This window comes from Leptodactylus fuscus, chromosome 5 (genome assembly GCF_031893055.1).
Source record: "Leptodactylus fuscus isolate aLepFus1 chromosome 5, aLepFus1.hap2, whole genome shotgun sequence".
In the NCBI taxonomy this organism is placed as follows: domain Eukaryota; kingdom Metazoa; phylum Chordata; class Amphibia; order Anura; family Leptodactylidae; genus Leptodactylus; species Leptodactylus fuscus.
Window position 1 is genome coordinate 12,570,843 of NC_134269.1, and position 16,933 is coordinate 12,587,775.

Here is a 16,933-nt window from a genome sequence, read left to right on the forward strand (position 1 = left end):
ACATTACATTACTTATCCTGTATTATACTCCAGAGCTGCGCTCACTATTCTGCTGGTGCAGTCACTGTGTACATACATTACTTATCCTGTATTATACTCCAGAGCTGCGCTCACTATTCTGCTGGTACAGCCACTGTGTACATACATTACATTACTTATCCTGTATTATACTCCAGAGCTGCGCTCACTATTCTGCTGGTGCAGTCACTGTGTACATACATTACATTACTTATCCTGTATTATACTCCAGAGCTGCGCTCACTATTTTGCTGGTACAGCCACTGTGTACATACATTACATTACTTATCCTGTATTATACTCCAGAGCTGCGCTCACTATTCTGCTGGTGCAGTCACTGTGTACATACATTACTTATCCTGTATTATACTCCAGAGCAGCGCTCACTATTCTGCTGGTACAGCCACTGTGTACATACATTACATTACTTATCGTGTATTAAACTCCAGAGCTGCGCTCACTATTCTGCTGGTACAGTCACTGTGTACATACATTACATTACTTATCCTGTATTATACTCCAGAGCAGCACTCACTAGTCTGCTGGTACAGTCACTGTGTACATACATTACATTACTTATCCTGTATTATACTCCAGAGCTGCGCTCACTATTCTGCTGGTGCAGTCACTGTGTACATACATTACATTACTTATCCTGTATTATACTCCAGAGCTGCGCTCACTATTCTGCTGGTGCAGTCACTGTGTACATACATTACATTACTTATCCTGTATTATACTCCAGAGCTGCGCTCACTATTCTGCTGGTGCAGTCACTGTGTACATACATTACATTACTTATCCTGTATTATACTCCAGAGCTGCGCTCACTATTCTGCTGGTGCAGTCACTGTGTACATACATTACATTACTTATCCTGTATTATACTCCAGAGCTGCGCTCACTATTCTGCTGGTACAGTCACTGTACATACATTACATTACTTATCCTATATTATACTCCAGAGCTGCGCTCACTATTCTGCTGGTACAGTCACTGTGTACATACATTACATTACTTATCCTGTATTATACTCCAGAGCAGCGCTCACTAGTCTGCTGGTACAGTCACTGTGTACGTACATTACATTACTTATCCTGTATTATACTCCAGAGCTGCGCTCACTAGTCTGCTGGTACAGTCACTGTGTACATACATTACATTACTTATCCTGTATTATACTCCAGAGCTGCGCTCACTAGTCTGCTGGTACAGTCACTGTGTACATACATTACATTACTTATCCTGTATTATACTCCAGAGCTGCACTCACTATTCTGCTGGTACAGCCACTGTGTACATACATTACATTACTTATCCTGTATTATACTCCAGAGCTGCGCTCACTATTCTGCTGGTGCAGTCACTGTGTACATACATTACTTATCCTGTATTATACTCCAGAGCTGCGCTCACTATTCTGCTGGTACAGCCACTGTGTACATACATTACATTACTTATCCTGTATTATACTCCAGAGCTGCGCTCACTATTCTGCTGGTGCAGTCACTGTGTACATACATTACTTATCCTGTATTATACTCCAGAGCAGCGCTCACTATTCTGCTGGTACAGCCACTGTGTACATACATTACATTACTTATCGTGTATTAAACTCCAGAGCTGCGCTCACTATTCTGCTGGTACAGTCACTGTGTACATACATTACATTACTTATCCTGTATTATACTCCAGAGCAGCGCTCACTATTCTGCTGGTGCAGTCACTGTGTACATACATTACATTACTTATCCTGTATTATACTCCAGAGCTGCGCTCACTATTCTGCTGGTACAGTCACTGTGTACATACATTACTTATCCTGTATTATACTCCAGAGCTGCGCTCACTATTCTGCTGGTACAGTCACTGTGTACATACATTACTTATCCTGTATTATACCCCAGAGCTGCGCTCACTATTCTGCTGGTGCAGTCACTGTGTACATACATTACATTACTTATCCTGTATTATACTCCAGAGCTGCGCTCACTATTCTGCTGGTGCAGTCACTGTGTACATACATTACATTACTTATCCTGTATTATACTCCAGAGCTGCGCTCACTATTCTGCTGGTACAGTCACTGTGTACATACATTACTTATCCTGTATTATACTCCAGAGCTGCGCTCACTATTCTGCTGGTGCAGTCACTGTGTACATACATTACATTACTTATCCTGTATTATACTCCAGAGCTGCGCTCACTATTCTGCTGGTACAGTCACTGTGTACATACATTACATTACTTATCCTGTATTATACTCCAGAGCTGCACTCACTAGTCTGCTGGTACAGTCACTGTGTACATACAGGGGGGGCACACGGTGTGGTTGGGGTGGGCCACGGGGGGTGGAGGCTTGGGGGACACATGTGGAAGGTGGGGTGGGCGGTGCCGGGCCGCACCTGGGTATACTGCACATACACCCTGATGTGGCTCACGGGAGAAAGGGAGTGGGTGGTGGGGCACGGATTGGGGGGGGGGGGGGGGGCACCTGCGGAAACTGTGCAGATGTAACAGAACCGATACACGGGAGCAGGCGCATCATCGCCAGGAACAATTGCAGACATATAAGCAGGTCGTCGCCAACAATGACACGCGGACGAAGTCACGGGCAGGTGCTAGTATAGGTATATAGGTGACGGTAGTAATATATACGTTTTAGTAGTCATTGTAGTTCACCATTATTACTGAGGATTACACAATTAGCCTGCAGGTGTGCAGCATGTGGCGCTGTGGCTTAGTTGGTTAAAGCGCCTGTCTAGTAAACAGGAGATCCTGAGTTCGAATCTCAGCAGTGCCTAATTTTTTTTTTCCCCTATAATTTTCTTGGTGATATTTCCTGCACATAAATCCTGCACCTCTCCGCAGAAAGGAGGAGGAGGCGCCGCCGCCGTCACTTGTTACGCTGCGATATTCTACGTCGTTTTATTGAGTGCTGTGTAATACCACCTTTCACCTGCTGGGGTCACCCAAAGCGTTCACTTGTAATAAGATCTGATGGAAGAGATAGCGCCATAATTGCTGCCCCCCAGTGTTACCCTCCGCAGCTGTCACATGACAACTACTTAGATATAGTCTTGTAATATTGTGCAACATTTGTGTGAACATCCACTAGGGGGCGCTGATAGAATATTGGACCAGTAATTCTGTTACTATAACTGGAAAATTAGAACCGATACCGATAGTAAAATTCCAGTAATCCAGAACTGGCGAGCAAATATTCTGAGGAATCCTGTGATAGACTATCAGGAACTGTAAGGCTATGCAACATTATTGCGTCATGTCGGACTAGCAGAATGTCCGCAGCATTGCCGTAGTAAAGGACCTTGTCTCACTGGCAATATGATCGCAGTCATGCCCTTCTCTAAGATGGCCGAACGTAATGTGCACTAAGCAGAGCGGACGTAGTCCTGCCCACTTCTAAGATGGCCGAACCATCAGAACAGGCGGGTTTTCCCTTCTCTAAGATGGCCGCGTAACACGGGAAGTAAAACGACGCCCCCGATCTAGAAGCGCCGCCTATATGCAAATCAGAGTCGCGCTGCAGTATGGGTAAAGAAATTCGTACTAATAAAAACTTTCGAATCTTATCTTTATTGCCCGCGGACGGTCCTGACATTCTCGGTCACGTGATCAGCTTAGTTACCTCAGCACGCCCTGTGCGGCCGCAGTTCCCTCACTACAATGTCGGTAGAGAGCGCTGGGCGGGCGGCCGGTGCCGGGAGCGGTATGGCGGTATTATCAGTATGGTTAATCCTTACCTGTTCCTCCTTCTTGGAGAAACAGACATGATGAATGGAGGAGGCTGATGTTTGATTACACCGACTCCCGCACCGCCCTGACTGACAACTCGGGGCGCGTGACATTCTGAGCCATCCTGCTGATAATCTTATCTCTGGTTATAACAATAGACTGAACCTGACGTGAGGTAATTTTAATGTCCTCCATATTATCTTATGTAGTGGTTAGAAAATGGCGGGCTGTTCCCTTGTTTCACCCTGTTATAGACGTGTATTCCTCTTTTGGTGAAGTCCTTTTCCAATATGGCGACTAAAACATTACTGCCGCCCTGCGTCCTCTTTATTTATGGGGTTGAATGGTGTCGTGTTTCGATCCTAAGACACAAAAAGTTGACTTTTTTGCCACAAGAAGTCGTGGCCCCCTCAGATAGCAATGTGACTATCCACTAAGGCCTGGTTCACATCTGCGTTCGGTATTCCGTTTGCCGGGTCCGTTTGGGCACCACATGAACGAAATACCGAACGCATTAAAAGTGGTTTGCTAAGAAAGCACGCGGACCTCATAGACTATAATGGGGTCCGTGTGTTTTCCGCACGAATCATGCGGAGAGAAGAGTACATGCGGCACTTTTCTCTTCATGTGATTTGTGAGGAAAGCACCCTGACTAGAGATGAGCGAACACTGTTCGGATCAGCCGATCCGAACAGCACACTCAGGGGTGAACCTACCCCTTTCGCCGCCCGAGGCAAACTACAGAAAGCCCCCCCAGGAGGAGGGGGTGGAGCAAAGGGGGTGTGGCCGAGTGAAAGGGGTGGGGCTTAGCGCTGTTCACAGGCACGGAGAGGACCTGCTCTCTGCCTGAGCGTGAGGGGAGGCTGCTGGAGCAGCGCTGCTTCAGTGGCCTCCCCAAACCAACGCTCGGTGCTAAGCCAGTCCAGGACAGCTTGTCCTGGACTGGCTTAGGTAATTAAAAATGCCGCCCTCCCTGGGGTCCTGACATAGCGCCGCCTGAAGCGCTCGCTTCAGGTCGCCTCATGGGAGGTGCGGTGCTGCTGCACGCTCCCATAGAAATGAATGGAAGCACCTGTGACGCCGGCCGCCGGCAAAGTCAGCGTCACAGATGCTTCCATTCAGTTCTATGGGAGCGTGCTGTTCGGATCGGCTGATCCGAACAGTGTTCGCTCATCTCTAACCCTGACCCCATTGTAGTCTAGGGGTCTGTGTGCTTTCTAAGGCCCTGTTCACACGCGAAGCGGATGGGCGGATTTTGGCACCGAGAGTGACGAGGGACGTCGACTGTCATGGCTTCCGACAGTCACGGCTTCACCCTCCGGAGTAGGCTCAAATGAATGGGTCCACTCCGGAGGTTGCTGCCGTGAGGCGGACACTGGGGCTGAATCAGCTGCGGAGTCCGCCTCAAGAAAGGGCATGTCGATGCCGCTCATGGAAAAAAGTAGCCTGGCGGTCTACATAGACCTCCATCGTGAGGGAGCGTGGATTCAGTGCCATAATCTGCCTCCTCTTTGCCCGTGTTAGCTAGCCCTTAGTGAACCGCTTTTTATTGCGCTCGGTATTCCATTTGGGGGGGTCCCCAAGCAGACTCTTCAAACGCAGGCGTGAACCAGGCTTAATATGGGTTGTAACGTTATGCGCCATTTTTCAGGTTAGCCGGAGGAGTACACCTTGAGGTCCGGTACATGTGCAGTGTAGATGCGGTATAGGTCTCTAAAGAACTTTCCCTGGGCCAGTTTGATGAGACTCAAGGGAATTATTAAAGAGGACTAGAGTTGAGCGAGTACTGTTCAGATCAGCCGATCCGAACAGCATGCACGCATTGAAATGAATGGAAGCACCTGGTGCTTCCGGTTTGACAGCAGCCGGCCGCTTAACATCCCTCCCCCCACCCCCCCGTGCCGGCTGCGTGCATTGATTCCGAACAGTACTCGCTCAACTCTAAAGAGGACCTTTCATCAGATTGGGCACAGGTAGTTCTATATACTGCTTGAAAGCCGACAGTGTGCTGAATTCAGCGCACTGTCGGCTTTCCCGATCTATGCCCCGGGTAAAGTGCTATCGGTCCCGGTACTGTAGCGCTTTACAGTCAGAAGGGCGTTTCTGACAGTCAGTCAGGAACGTCCTTCTCCACAGCAGCGCCTATCGCCGCTGTACAGTGTGAGCGGGGAGGAACGCCCCCTCCCCTCTTGATAATACTCGTCTATGGACGAGCACTGTGAGGCAATAACCCCTCTGGCACCACGGTCAAAGGCGCCGGAGGTACCATTTTCCCGGCAGTGCATGGGCGCCGCTATTTTGCTGGTGATCTCCGGCGCCTGGAGCAAGCTCCAGGGCCGACGTCATGTTGCCATGACAGCCGGGAGCCTTGTTAAAGGCTCTCAGCCACTCTGCAATCTCTTTCTTTTGCAGGCTGGTCTATGCAGCCTGCAAAAGAAATGATGATTTTTTTCAAGGCAATGCATTAGCATTGTAATGCATTGTATTAGTGATCAGACCCCCTGGGGTTCAGCACCCGTAGGGCGTCTAATAAATGCAAAAAATAAAAAAAAGTAAAAAAAAAATATAATTTTTTTTAAAAAGTATTAAAAATTCAAATCACTCCCCTTTCCCTAGAACGCATATAAAAGTAGTTAATACTGTGAAACACATACATATTAGGTATCCCTGTGTCCGAAAAAGCCTTCTCTACAAAACTATAAAAATATTTTTCCTGTACGGTAAACGCCGTAGTGGGAAAAAAAAGTCAAAAGAGTCAAACTACCATTTTTCCACTCTTTTGCCTCTGATAAAAATTTGAATAAAAAATGATCAAAGCAAAAGCAATTTCCCAAAATGGTAGAATTAAAATGTACACCCGGCCCCGCAAAAAAAGACACTCTATACATCCCCGTACATGGAAGTATAAAAAAGTTACGGGTGTCAGAATATGACTTTTAGAAAAAAAAAAAATTGGTAAAAAACCTGATGTGGCCCAGCCTCACCCAGACTTTACCTCTAGCAGTCCTCCAGCGTGTGGCCGGTTAGCTCAGTTGGTTAGAGCGTGGTGCTAATAACGCCAAGGTCGCGGGTTCGATCCCCGTACGGGCCAGGGTTAATTTTTTGTTTGTTTGAATAAAAATATTATAATTGTTGTTATCTGCTTCAGTGGTGTAGTGAAAGATTTTTAATAAATGAATCTGGTTTGTGCAAATAAGCTGAAAATTCACACCGCAAGTCGCTATGGCAGTTACACAATACAGAATTTTTTTCAGCACTCTGCACACGGCAACAAGACAAATATAAAGAGTAAAAAATACATTGCTGCTAATTTTACATACAGTATATATATATATATATATATATATATATATATATATATATATGTTTTACAGATATATATTTCAGCTTCTTAGTATACATGTTTGATCAAACTATAGAAGCCTATCTGCCCTGAGAAAGTGATCTCATTCAGAAGGAGCTTACACTTTTTTGTGTAACTTTTGGGCCCAAAATAGGCATACTATGTGAATACAGTAAAAATAGCATTCAGAGACATGTTGTATTCCAATAAAAATGTCCTTGGTTTGTGGGCACCCAACATGTTGGATCCTACCAATTACGAAAACCGGGATTCTACACATCCCGTACAAGGTTAGGACTACATGGCATCTTTGTGACCAAATATCACCATGTTGCCCTGCCACTACTTTACTAATGTAAGTGAATAGAGTCGTATTAGGACCTCTGCGATAGTGAATATTATTTGCAAAAAGATTGAGAACTACTGGATTTTTTTGTGACTAGAAGTTGCAGTTGTAGCACCCTCGGTTGAACGCCGACTCCCTTCACTTACAGTATTGAAGAAATTGCAGGGAAAATTGACAATGTCTGTTCAGTTCTAAGGGACTGCTAGAAATAGTGGGGTCCCCTCGGGGTTTGTAAAGCTACTTATATTTGTGTATTAGTGGCAGGGCGACATGGGAATCTTTGGTCACAAAGTCCCTGTGTAGCCTTAACCCTATACGGATTATACAGAGCCTCGGTTCTTATCGGTGGGATCCAAGATGTCAGACACCCTTAGACCGGATTGGATATGACGTGTAATTGCTGGTATAAGTCTGTACTCAGTGTCTCTTTCACAATCCCGTAGAAATAAATGGAGCCGAGGTGCAAATACACAACCTGCTGTTCTATTCACGCAGGATCAGTGTAAGTTCTAGAGGTCAGACCCCAACTGATGAAAGTCATCCTATTAATACAGTAGTCCCTTGACGTTCGTGGGTTTTAATATTAATGGAAGGATACTCCTTTGTTTTTGTGAACACCACAGGTTTTCCTGCGGCCGCTCATCAATATCATCGAAAAAGTTTTGTGTATCTTCTTCAATGGTGAGTACCCATATCATTTCATATACTGTACTGTACTGTACTTGGACTATTTTGGATATGAACAGTATTGCAGGACATCCCCTAACATGAGATTAAACACCGCATCTCCACTTCGCAGAAATTATACTTTCACGGGCGGCCTTGGAACGTATCCCCCGCGAAAATCAAGAAACCACTGTATTATAAATGTGAAAGTTTGTGTGTTTGGATGTTTGTGTGTTTGTTCCTCAATCATGCAAAAATGGCTGAACGGATTTGAATGAAACTCGGCAAATCGTTTGTAAACTCGATTAAAACATAGGCTTCTTTTTATCCCGGGAAAATGACATGGGTTCACGACTATTATGAATTTATGTTCACATACTATATTATACTGCTCTTGCAGAAGCTTATCTCAGCCAGGACTGTTCTCTCTCTATGTAAACACACACTAACCCTTAGTGGATTGTGTACATGCATTTGCATATTATCTGATCTGCTCCAGGCTGACACACTGGATGAGAAAACACTTTTAATTGAAATTGGCAGTTTGCTACTTTTAAACATGTCGGGAAAAAGAAAATATAATTTGTTGCAAAGTTCTAAAACAACAACAGCTATGAACGTAGCCAGAAGTCACAGCATTCTCCTCGAGTGGAGCTGAGGTAAATCATCGGTGACAACAAAACGCTCATTAAATGGTGTCCCAGTGAGCTGCTGAGATGCCGGAACAATCACGGGCACAGCACGAGGAACGAGTTCAACAGCAGGCAAGCTTCTGGGCCTTTTGGCTAAGATCAAGTGTAGTATCTGTTCTTATCAGAAGTAGTTAGTAGGCGAAACTGCTGGAGAGCGCGGTCCGGGACCGGTCACAGCAGGAGTAGGCCGAAAGCTATGGAGATCTGAACGGAGAACCACTTGAGGCGTTGTTGATGGGGGACGTGGTTAGTACGCCGGCTCCGCCAGTGGAGGTGATGGACCCACTGCAGGGGGCTGGCAGAACGCCACTGACGCTGTCAACACGACCACCAAGGGGGACAGGACGCTCCCTTGGGGATCTTACCGTGGGTCGGTGAAGCGCTCGAAGGTCTCTGGTGTCGTGCCCTGGGGGTTGTGTGGCCCCCAGGGTGCCTTAAGTCACTGGGCGTGGGAAACCCACTGATTTAGGCACTATTGCGTGGCACTAGATCACACCTCTTGAGCACACCACTACTTAATGCCTGGTTTACCAGCATTGGAGTAATTTTTATAGATCCGGCGGTAAACCGGGCTCGTACTGGGCACTTTACCACTTATTTAAATGTTTTCTCACGTTTTTTTATTTTCACTCTGTCACCTTTTTGTGTGTCGACGAAGGGATGCTGTACCCTTTTGGGACGCTTCCTGACGGTTGTCTGGGGATGAGGCCTGTAATGGGTCTCTCCCCTCTTTCAGCTGACCTGTCCTGGGGAACCGGGGCAGGCGCAGACTTCTTTGCCTGAGCCAAGGAGTATCTCTGGTGGTGGCAGCCCGGAGAGAAACTTGGCGACTGGTAATCCTGAGTACCCTTGGTGGTGGCAGCCCGAGGGGAAAACGGATGTTGGTAGGGCCATCCTGCTCCGGCAGATGGCCCTTTCGGATACTCGACCCCACTCGGTCACCTTTTGGTCCTTGTGGGGAAGAGTTTGAGTCAGGAACCTCTCTCCCCTTTAGGGGAAGGGTGCGTTTTTTGGCAAGCATCCTGGGCACGTTTTTTTTAGTGTGGCACCCACACTTTTTTCGTGCACTTGGTGTTTTTGATTGGCACAGACGGAAAAAGAAAAAAAAAATCTGTTCTTATCAGAAGCAGTCCCTTTGAGCCCCCATCACCATGCGGGGATCTGGGGCCTGGGACTGTGGAGATGGGAACGTGAGAACCACTTGAGGCGTGTTGCTGGGAGAAGCAGCTAGTAGCCAGTTCTGCCAGTGGTTAGCGGTGGGTCACTGTAGGGGACTGGTGAAGACTGTGGATGCTGGCAACATGACCACCAGGTGCCTAGGATGGGTGCCTGGGGATCTTGGCCGGAGGTTGGGGATGTGCTCGAAGGCCTCTACTGTCGTGCCCTGGGGATTTGAGTCGCCCCTGGGGTGCCTTAAACCACTGGGGGTGGGAGCCCACTGGTTTTCGGCACATTGCCTGGCACTATACATGCTTTTGTAGCACCACTCCTTATGTCTGGTTTACCAGAGCTGGGAAATTTTGTATAGATCCGGCGTGTGGACCGGGCCTTGACTGGCACTCCATTCACTTATTTAAATGTTTTACACTTCTTTTTTGTCACTCTTGTCACCTTTTTTCTGTGTGCAATGAAGGGATGCTGTACCCTTTTGGGACCTTCCCGACAGTCTGTATGGGAGGTGAGGTCTGTAATGGGCTTCCCTCCCTGTGTTTTGTGACCTGTCTCTGCTTCGGCTGAGGCAGGCATGGGTGTGAGGCCAGGAGTATCCCAGGTGGTGGCAGCCCAGGGAGAAACTGGACGAAAGATCGGTTCCTAGTACCCTAGGGTGGTGGCAGCCATAAGGGTAAAGGAACTTTGTCCTGGACTTGCTGTTTCGGCAGTAAGTCCTTTAGTGACTCCGAGTCACTCGGCCCCTTTTGGCCCAGTGGCAAGGAGGAAGTCAGGAACCCTTTTCCTTTTGGGATAGGGTACCTAAGCAGTAAGCATCCTGGGCACGTTTTTGTTTAGTGGCACCCCACTTTTTCTTGTGCACTGGGTGTGTTGTTGGCACAGTTTGGAGGCCTTTGAAAAAGAAAAAGCAGGCAAGCTTGACAGCTGCCGACATGAGGACCAGGCGGATCACCGATGCCAACAACATGCTCATTATATGGCGTCCCAGCGAGCTGCAGAGATGCCGGAACAATCACAGACACAGTGCAAGGAACGAGTTTAATGGTAGGCCAGTTTGACAGCTGCAGAAACGCCTGAGTAGGCAAGCCGTTGATGACAGCAATTTGATGAATATAGGCGGATCATCGACGCAAACAACATGCAGACAAAGTTGCGGGCAGAGTCTAGTACAAAATAAGTATAAAAACTGAAGTACTACCTTATTATTTTCTAAAGTTATTTGGTTTTGTGTCAACATGTTGTTTTTTGTCATTTGCGACTGAGGCACCTAAATAGCAGGAGTACGTGGACAGCGCCATGATGGACCCAATCTCCACTACACTGGAACATCATTGTAGGGCAGCAATTGGTTGTCATGAGAGCCGGAAGCCCATTGATATGTCTCAGGCCTGTCATTGCTAAGGTTCCATTACATGTTGCCTATGAGATAAATGCATGACACAATATACTGCATTACAGTTGTAGTATATTGCATTAATGATCAGATCCATACAATAAAAGATAAAATAAAATCAAAGTTTTAAGCATTTTCGATTTTAGTGTTAGACATTCCCTTCCTCCCAAGCAACGGTAGCGCGGTAACGGTCAGCTCTCGTGTTTTTCATCATCTAGGAACCCAAAAGGATCAAAATGCTCCGTAATAAGGCTTCCAAAAAAAAAATCAATGTGCGTATTCCTAAACTACTATGTCCTGTTCCTTCTTCATTTTACTACTTGGGAGTCTTGGGGAAATTGTCTTTCTTCAAAATACCTTTATCGCCCACTCACAATCGGGATGTTGCCAATAAAACTTGCTATTAAATGGGGTAAATGGAACGCCCATTAATCCATGTTATGGAATTATGGTGAGTAAAATGAGCTGGCTTGTTTTCTGGGGATAGCTTTACACTGGCGGCAAGATATCAACGCATGCCTATTTTGATCCTTTCTGAATTGGGGTAATATTTCTTTTATTCAAAATCATGATATCAATCAGAACGAGCAGATGATCAGCTTTTTATCGTTGATATTGGGTGCCAAAAAGGCTCTGTAAACAGTTGAGCCAGAGACCTCGTGGCGCAACGGTAGCGCGTCTGACTCCAGATCAGAAGGTTGCGTGTTCAAATCACAGCGGGGTCATCTGTACATTTTACCAGGAGAGTTCCAGCATGAGACTGATGTTCCTTTCTCTACACCAGGGGTAGGGAACCTTTGGCTCTCCAGCTGCTGTGAAACTGCAACTCCCAGCATGCTCCATTCACTTCCATGGGAGTTCCAAGAACAGCAGAGCAAGTATGCATGCTGGGAGTTGTAGTTTTGCAACAGCTGGAGAGCCGTACGTTCCCTACCCTTGCTCTACAGCTAATATGTCCAAACGGTTGTTCTACCGCTCGTGTACAAAAGTCTTTCTTCAATAGTCGTCATTCAGTCGCTCAAGATCAGCGTTTAGTGATGGAAAAACGCTGTTAAAGGGATTCTGTCACAGAACCCAGCGCCGAAGAGAGCTAGGTGAGGGTCAAGTGATTGAAAAAGTATCTTCCCCTTGCAAATTGCTGACTCCGTTGCCTAGCCCTCAAGGTTATAGTCAATATGTGCATGAGCCCTTTGGAGCAAGGAAGGATGTGAGGTTCACCTTTTCGAGCAACAGTAACGCCCTTGTGGCTCCAATGTGCTGACTTGCATATTGAAAAAAATAGCGTTAACCAGCTGCGGGAGGCAGCCATTCAAAAGGGGGAAGGAGTATCTGATTCGGGTGACCCTAACCTATCCGTTTGCTAGGGTTGTTGATTTGCTGGGTTGTGGTGACAGACTCCCACCAAATGGAATCAAAAAGCAGCTCTTCTATCGAATTCGTGGCGCAACGGAAGCGCGTCTGACTCCAGATCAGAAGGATGCGTGTTCAAATCACATCGGGGTCAATTCCTGTCTTTTTCATCATCTAGGAACCCAAAAGGATCAAAATACTCCGTAATAAGACTTCCAGGAAAAAATCAATGTGCGTATTCCTAAACCACTATGTCCTATTCCTTCTTCATTCTACCACTTGGGAGTCTTGGAAAATTGTCTTTCTTCAAAATTCCTTTATCGCCCACTCACAATCGGGATGTCGCCAATGAAACTTGCTGTTAAATGGGGTAAATGGAACGCCCATTCATCCACCTTATGGGGCATTGGCCGCGTGTCTCGCTCCAGAAGAAAAGGCTCCATTTTCAAATTATGCCGAGGTAGGCTGGGATTGGCATGATCGCGCCAAGCCAGAAATATAGTGAGTAGAAAGAGCTGGCTTGTTTTCTTGGGATCGCTTTACACTGGCGGCAAGATATCAACGCATGCCTATTTTGATCCTTTCTGAATTGGGGTAATATTTCTTTTATTCAAAATCATGATATCAATCAGAACGAGCAGATGATCAGCTTTTTATCGTTGATATTGGGTGCCAAAAAGGCTCTGTAAACAGTCAAGCCCGAGACCTCGTGGCACAACGGTAGCGAGTCTGACTCCAGATCAGAAGGTTGCTTGTTCAAATCACGTCGGGGTCATCTGTGCATTTTACCAGGAGAGTTCCAGCATGAGACTGATGTTCCTTTCTCTACAGCTAATATGTCCAAACGGTCTTTCTACCGCTCGTGTAAAAAAGTCTTTCTTCAATAGTTGTCATTCAGTCGCTCAAGATCAGCGTTTAGTGATGGAAAAACGCTGTTAAAGGGAGTCTGTCACAGAACCCAGCGCCGAAGAGAACTAGGTGAGGGTCAAGTGATTGAAAGAGTATCATCCCCTTGCAAATTGCTGACTCCGTTGCCTAGCCCTCAAGGTTATAGTCAATATGTGCATGAGCCCTTTGGAGTAAGGAAGGATGTGAGGTTCACCTTTTCGAGCAACAGTAACGCCCTGCTGGCTCCAATGTGCTGATTTGCATATTGAAAAAATCAGCGTTAACTGGCTGCAGGAGGCAGCCATTCAAAAGGGGGAAGGAGTATCTGATTCGGGTGACCCTAACCTATCCGTTTGCTAGGGTTGTTGATTTGCTGGGTTCTGGTGACAGACTCCCACTAAATGGAATAAAAAAAATAGCACTTCTATCGACCTCGTGGCGCAACGGTAGCGCGTCTGACTCCAGATCAGAAGGTTGCGTGTTCAAATCACGTCGGGGTCAATTTCCGTCTTTTTCATCATCTAGGAACCCAAAAGAATCAAAATACTCCGTAATAAGACTTCCAGGAAAAAAATCAATGTGCGTATTCCTAAACTACTATGTCCTGTTCCTTCTTCATTCTACCACTTGGGAGTCTTGGAAAATTGTCTTTCTTCAAAATTCCTTTATCGCCCACTCACAATCGGGATGTTGCCAATGAAACTTGCTGTTAAATGGGGTAAATGGAACGCCCATTCATCCACCTTATGGGGCATTGGCCGCGTGTCTCGCTCCAGAAGAAAAGGCTCCATTTTCAAATTATGCCGAGGTAGGCTGGGATTGGCATGATCGCGCCAAGCCAGAAATATGGTGAGTAGAAAGAGCTGGCTTGTTTTCTGGGGATCGCTTTACACTGGCGGCAAGATATCAACGCATGCCTATTTTGATCCTTTCTGAATTGGGGTAATATTTCTTTTATTCAAAATCATGATATCTATCAGAACGAGCAGATGATCAGCTTTTTATCGTTGATATTGAGTGCCAAAAAGGCTCTGTAAACAATCGAGCCCGAGACCTCGTGGCGCAACGGTAGCGCGTCTGACTCCAGATCAGAAGGTTGCGTATTCAAATCACGTCGGGGTCATCTGTGCATTTTACCAGGAGAGTTCCAGCATGAGACTGATGTTCCTTTTTCTACAGCTAATATGTCCAAACGGTCTTTCTACCGCTCGTGTAAAAAAGTCTTTCTTCAATAGTCGTCATTCAGTCGCTCAAGATCAGCGTTTAGTGATGGAAAAACGCTGTTAAAGGGAGTCTGTCACAGAACCCAGCGCCGAAGAGAACTAGGTGAGGGTCAAGTGATTGAAAGAGTATCATCCCCTTGCAAATTGCTGACTCCGTTGCCTAGCCCTCAAGGTTATAGTCAATATGTGCATGAGCCCTTTGGAGCAAGGAAGGATGTGAGGTTCACTTTTTCGAGCAACAGTAACGCCCTGCTGGCTCCAATGTGCTGATTTGCATATTGAAAAAATCAGCGTTAACCGGCTGCAGGAGGCAGCCATTCAAAAGGGGGAAGGAGTATCTGATTCGGGTGACCCTAACCTATCCGTTTGCTAGGGTTGTTGATTTGCTGGGTTCTGGTGACAGACTCCCACTAAATGGAATAAAACAATAGCTCTTCTATCGACCTCATGGCGCAAGGGTAGCGCGTCTGACTCCAGATCAGAAGGTTGCGTGTTCAAATCACGTCGGGGTCAATTCCCGTCTTTTTCATCATCTAGGAACCCAAAATGATCAAAATACTCCGTAATAAGACTTCCAGGAAAAAATCAATGTGCGTATTCCTAAACTACTATGTCCTGTTCCTTCTTCATTCTACCACTTGGGAGTCTTGGAAAATTGTCTTTCTTCAAAATTCCTTTATCGCCCACTCACAATCGGGATGTCGCCAATGAAACTTGCTGTTAAATGGGGTAAATGGAACGCCCATTCATCCACCTTATAGGGCATTGGCCGCGTGTCTCGCTCCAGAAGAAAAGGCTCCATTTTCAAATTATGCCGAGGTAGGCTGGGATTGGCATGATCGCGCCAAGCCAGAAATATGGTGAGTAGAAAGAGCTGGCTTGTTTTCTGGGGATTGCTTTACACTGGCGGCAAGATATCAACGCATGCCTATTTTGATCCTTTCTGAATTGGGGTAATATTTCTTTTATTCAAAATCATGATATCAATCAGAACGAGCAGATGATCAGCTTTTTATCGTTGATATTGAGTGCCAAAAAGGCTCTGTAAACAGTCAAGCCCGAGACCTCGTGGCGCAACGGTAGCGCGTCTGACTCCAGATCAGAAGGTTGCGTGTTCAAATCACGTCGGGGTCATCTGTGCATTTTACCAGGAGAGTTCCAGCATGAGACTGATGTTCCTTTCTCTACAGCTAATATGTCCAAACGGTCTTTCTACCGCTCGTGTAAAAAAGTCTTCAATAGTCGTCATTCAGTCGCTCAAGATCAGCGTTTAGTGATGGAAAAACGCTGTTAAAGGGAGTCTGTCACAGAACCCAGCGCCGAAGAGAGCTAGGTGAGGGTCAAGTGATTGAAAGAGTATCTTCCACTTGCAAATTGCTGACTCCGTTTCCTAGCCCTCAAGGTTATAGTCAATATGTGCATGAGCCCTTTGGAGCAAGGAAGGATGTGAGGTTCACCTTTTCGAGCAACAGTAACGCCCTGCTGGCTCCAATGTGCTGATTTGCATATTGAAAAAATCAGCGTTAACCGGCTGCGGGAGGCAGCCATTCAAAAGGGGGAAGGAGTATCTGATTCGGGTGACCCTAACCTATCCGTTTGCTAGGGTTGTTGATTTGCTGGGTTCTGGTGACAGACTCCCACTAAATGGAATAAAAAAAATAGCTCTTCTATTGACCTCGTGGCGCAATGGTAGCGCGTCTGACTCCAGATCAGAAGGTTGCGTGTTCAAATCACGTCGGGGTCAAGTCCCGTCTTTTTCATCATCTAGGAACCCAAAAGGATCAAAATACTCCGTAATAAGACTTCCAGGAAAAAATCAATGTGCGTGTTCCTAAACTACTATGTCTTGTTCCTTCTTCATTCTACCACTTGGGAGTCTTGGAAAATTGTCTTTCTTCAAAATTCCTTTATCGCCCACTCACAATCGGGATGTTGCCAATGAAACTTGCTGTTAAATGGGGTAAATGGAACGCCCATTCATCCACCTTATGGGGCATTGGCCGCGTGTCTCGCTCCAGAAGAAAAGGCTCCATTTTCAAATTATGCCGAGGTAGGCTGGGATTGGCATGATCGCGCCAAGCCAGA

The 16,933-nt window shown here is 46.3% G+C and overlaps 9 non-coding genes and 1 pseudogene across 9 annotated transcripts; all 10 read left to right on the plus strand.

Annotated features, from left to right (window-relative positions):
• Positions 1-2,750: 2,750 nt before the first annotated feature.
• TRNAT-AGU (transfer RNA threonine (anticodon AGU)) lies at positions 2,751-2,824 on the plus strand. The gene has a single exon. It is a non-coding gene; the product is annotated as a tRNA-Thr (tRNA).
• Positions 2,825-3,762: 938 nt separating this feature from the next.
• Positions 3,763-3,896, plus strand: LOC142205407 (U8 small nucleolar RNA). Its single transcript, XR_012716414.1, has one exon. It is a non-coding gene; the product is annotated as a U8 small nucleolar RNA (small nucleolar RNA).
• A 2,898-nt stretch (positions 3,897-6,794) lies between these two features.
• TRNAI-AAU (transfer RNA isoleucine (anticodon AAU)) lies at positions 6,795-6,868 on the plus strand. Its single transcript has one exon. It is a non-coding gene; the product is annotated as a tRNA-Ile (tRNA).
• Positions 6,869-8,897: 2,029 nt separating this feature from the next.
• On the plus strand, positions 8,898-8,973 carry LOC142205727 (U2 spliceosomal RNA; annotated as a pseudogene).
• A 3,067-nt stretch (positions 8,974-12,040) lies between these two features.
• TRNAW-CCA (transfer RNA tryptophan (anticodon CCA)) lies at positions 12,041-12,112 on the plus strand. The gene has a single exon. It is a non-coding gene; the product is annotated as a tRNA-Trp (tRNA).
• Positions 12,113-14,054: 1,942 nt separating this feature from the next.
• On the plus strand, positions 14,055-14,126 carry TRNAW-CCA (transfer RNA tryptophan (anticodon CCA)). Its single transcript has one exon. It is a non-coding gene; the product is annotated as a tRNA-Trp (tRNA).
• A 550-nt stretch (positions 14,127-14,676) lies between these two features.
• Positions 14,677-14,748, plus strand: TRNAW-CCA (transfer RNA tryptophan (anticodon CCA)). Its single transcript has one exon. It is a non-coding gene; the product is annotated as a tRNA-Trp (tRNA).
• Positions 14,749-15,289: 541 nt separating this feature from the next.
• On the plus strand, positions 15,290-15,361 carry TRNAW-CCA (transfer RNA tryptophan (anticodon CCA)). The gene has a single exon. It is a non-coding gene; the product is annotated as a tRNA-Trp (tRNA).
• Positions 15,362-15,910: 549 nt separating this feature from the next.
• Positions 15,911-15,982, plus strand: TRNAW-CCA (transfer RNA tryptophan (anticodon CCA)). The gene has a single exon. It is a non-coding gene; the product is annotated as a tRNA-Trp (tRNA).
• A 538-nt stretch (positions 15,983-16,520) lies between these two features.
• Positions 16,521-16,592, plus strand: TRNAW-CCA (transfer RNA tryptophan (anticodon CCA)). Its single transcript has one exon. It is a non-coding gene; the product is annotated as a tRNA-Trp (tRNA).
• The last annotated feature ends 341 nt before the right edge of the window (positions 16,593-16,933 follow it).